The following is a 3952-nucleotide window of genomic DNA, read 5'->3' on the forward strand; positions in this document are numbered from 1 at the left end:
GTTACCACCCAGGTTCTGCCCCTGCCACGCCTCTTGGAAATTGGGTCTGGGGACGTTTTGGGACCCCCTCTTCTTCATCTTCATCTTCCTCAGAGCACGTAATGTCCTTGGAGGCCTTCCAGAATTCTAGGCCTGAAGGTTGTTGGGTCTACGGCTGTATCTTGTTCCGTAGGGTTAGGGTGTTCTTCTACAATTCTACCTTGAAAAAGGGACTAAACAGGCTATGGAATTTAGGGAATTGATATGGGAATGGGTAACAGGGGTTTGAGCTGGTGTGTTAAGGGTAAAGGGATAATATGCTGCTACTTTATAATCTACATTTACTACATAACTACTTCTAAGATCTACAAACATAAAAAAATCAAAACATCAAAACTCCAAGGTATCAAGGTGAGACTGGATGTGGCATCACAGGTTCCATCTGGGAACCATGGCGGGGTTGGATCAAGGGTTGCACTTGATGATCTCAGAGGTCTTTTCCAACCCAGCTGATTCTGGGATTCTCTGCTTGCCACTGCCAGGGCAGCACATGCTGGAGGCTCTGTGCAGACAGAGACAAGGTTAGTCAATAAAGAGGGGGGGTTAGAAAAGCAAGATAAGTCGTGGGGTGGTTCTGGAAGGAGAAAGAAGCCCCGAGACCAGTCCAGGCAGCCACCCCTGGGCTTGCACATCATCTGCCCTCCCTGAAGGGAGAGCAGGCCCTGAGGTGCCCCTGAGCAATGGCCCGGAGGTGAGCCCAGAGCTGGCCCAGAGGTGGCCCTGAGAAGAAGTGGAAGGCAGAGGTGGTGCTGAGGCAGGAGAGCCCCGTGCTGGGGAAGAGGCTGAGCTGGGAGTGCCCAGCAGCGAGAAGGTGCTGTGTCCATGCCCTGTGTGCCAGGTGAGCTGGGGCTTTGCTGCAGAGCTGCGGGTGCTGATTGGAGCGGCTGCAGCTGCTGAGCTGGTGGCACCCAGGAACACAAAGTGTGCCCGGCCACGGAGCCTGCAGGGAGGAGCAGGGACAGCCCCAGGGGAGCTCTGGGGGGGCAGGAACCTCTTGGCTGGGGCAGGAAAGAGCCGCTGGCCACGAGGATGGGGCTTTCCTGAACAGGCCCAGCCCTCACATCCCCCCACCCAACGCCAGCTGCCCTGGGGGGCACGGGAGGGACCCCCAGCCCGTGTGCCCCACACTCAGCTGGCAGAGAGAGCCAAGGGCCAGGGACACGGCTGAGGGACAGCCAGGCCATTGCTGGGACACGGGGAGGGCACAGCCTGTGGCAGCAGAGCTGCCCAGGGCCGGGGGCAGCCGGGGGTGTTGGTCCCAGCCACTGATGGGGCCGAGCAGAGCACGAGGCCTCTTGCAGACACCTGGAGCAGCCTCCCAGTTGCCAGCCCCGCCCTCGTGGGGTGCACTGTCCCCTCCCTACAGGACACTCCCCCTGAAAGCCTCGGTGGGGGCCTTTTGTGTCTATTGGTGGTTGCTGCTTCATCCTGGGGACCTGAGGGCCCCTCTGCAATCCCATCCCTGGGGCACAATCTGCTCTCCAGAGCTCGACTGACTCTCTGCAGACTCTGCAGGGCAATCTGTGCTCGCAACTGCATCCTGAGCCCGAGGTCAGTTTGTGTCCCCGAGTGCTGATCCAGCCTGGGGACCCAGGGGATCCTGTGCCATTCCATCCATGGTGCAGGAGTCACCCTGCTGCCCTGGAGTCCCTGCAGAGGAACAAGTGCCATCTCTGTGGGAGCTGCGAGGGTGGAGCGGGCAATGCTGGAGCTGGGGGACCCCCGGCAGGCTGGAGGGGGGAGCATGGAGAGGGAGGAGCCCCGGGACCCCCGGAAGCCTGAAACGGGGGGAGCAGAGAAGGGAAAGCCTGGACAGTGGGGACCCCTGGGATCCCTGGGACAGCAAGGTGGAGAACCTGGAGAGGGGGAATGTCTGGGAAGGCGGCACCCCGAAGGTGAGAGTCAGAGGAGAAGGGACTCTTAATACTCCCAACACTCCCAGCATCCCTAAATGGGATCCCCAAGATCCCAGACAGGGGAGACCCTTTGAACCCCAGAGGGGAGAGACCAAAGAGGGGGAACTTGTGGGAGAGTTTTTTTGGGCTGGATCTTCATATTTTGACTGAACCTTAACTTTTTGCACTGTGAGGGGCGGTGTCCATCTTGCTATTTCTGAGGGGTTTTTTTGTCTGCATGTTGGTGGTTTGGGTTTTTCTGGGCTGAATCGTGATGTTTTGGAGGTTTTTGTGGTCACAGGATGCCCAGTGAGCTCTAGAGATGTGCCTGTCCCGGGAAGGTGGCCGGAGCTTGAGCCAGAGCTTTGACCTGGTGGTCCCTGAGTGGCCTTCCAGCAGGGAGAAGCCCTTCAGGTGCTTGGAATGTGGGAAGAACTTCAGGCAGAGCTGCACCCTCCTCAGGCACCAGCACATCCACACTGGGGAATGGCCCCACATGTGTAGGGAATGTGGGAAGAGGTTTCAACACAGCTCAACTCTTGTCAGGCATGAGCCCACCCAGGACCCCACCCAACCCCTTCTCTGGGGGGGCTTCTCTGGGCACTGGTGGTGCTGGGAGCCCCCCCGGTTGTGGGCGAGGAGCTCTCGGGTGAGTGGGGGGTGGGAAGGGGGAGGTCGGTGGGAAAAGGGGGGTCAGAGGGGATAAAAGCAATGGTGGGACCCCAAACTGAGTGGGAGGGGAGTAGGACCCCCCAAAAGTGGAGGGGGAATGAGGTTCATGGGAAATGGGTGGAGAGGTGAGAAGAGTGGGGAAAGGGCAGGGTGGGGGTTATTTATTTAATTTTAACCAGCCCCATCCCAGGAGACACAGATGGGGGGAATAGGGGGGCGACATTGGGAAAACATTCCAACAGCTCTTTGCAGACCTCTGACACCTGGTTCCCAGACATTCCCAAAGAAGGGGCTTCCCACGGCCATGGCCTCGAGCGAGGGACTGACCTTTATACTGAACCATCTCCTGGAGAGACATGTTCCCATCCTTACCCCCATTCCCATTCCTGCTGTCCCCAACCTGCTCCCACTGTCCCTGTTCCTATCCCCCCTGTCCCCATCCTGGTCCCCCATGTGTCCCCCATTCCTATTCCCAGTGCTCCTATCCCATTTCTGATGTTCCCATTCCCATTCCTAGTGTCCCAAACCTGCTCCCAGTATCCCCATCCCAGGCCCCCCCTTCCCTGTGATGTCACTGCTGTCCCCTGTGATGTCACTGCTGTCCCAAAGGGTGGTCCCTGTGTCCCCAATGCTGTCACCAATCCCTTGTGATGTCACTGGTCCCCAATGATATCACCAATGTCCCTGTGACGCCAGTACTGTCCCAGTGATGTCACCGATGTCCCCAACAATGTCATCACTGTCCCCAATGATGTCACCAATGTCCCCTGTGATGTCACTGGTGTCCTTGACGATGTCACAGGTCCTGGTGATGTCAGGGGTCTCCAGTGACATCACTGATGTCCCTTTGATGTCACCGCTGTCCCTGTGATGTCACCAGTCCCATGGGATGTCACCACTCTCCCTGTGATGTCACCACTGTCCCCGGGGGTGGCACCAGTCCCAAAGGTGTCTCTACTGTCCCTGTGATGTCACTGGTCTCCAATTATGTCACTGATGTCCCTTTAATGTCACTGCTGGCCCTGTGATGTCACCGCTGTCCCTTGTGATGTCACCGATGTCCCTGTGATGTCACTGGTCCCCAATGATGTCACCGCTGTCCCTTTGATGTCACCGTTGTCCCCTGTGATGTCACCGATGTCCCTGTGATGTCACTGGTCCCCAGTGATGTCACCGCTGTCCCTTTGATGTCACTGATGTCCTTGTGAAGTCACCGCTGTCACCAGCAATGTCACCAGACCCCCGTGACATCGCCAGTCCCCAATGATGTCACTGCTGTCCCCATGATATACTGGTGTCCAGTGATGTCACTGCTGTCCTCAGCGATGTCACCGCTGTCCCCAGGG

This window comes from Myiozetetes cayanensis, unplaced genomic scaffold (assembly GCF_022539395.1).
Source record: "Myiozetetes cayanensis isolate MyiCay16 unplaced genomic scaffold, myiCay2020 scf460, whole genome shotgun sequence".
Taxonomy (NCBI): Eukaryota; Metazoa; Chordata; class Aves; order Passeriformes; family Tyrannidae; genus Myiozetetes; species Myiozetetes cayanensis.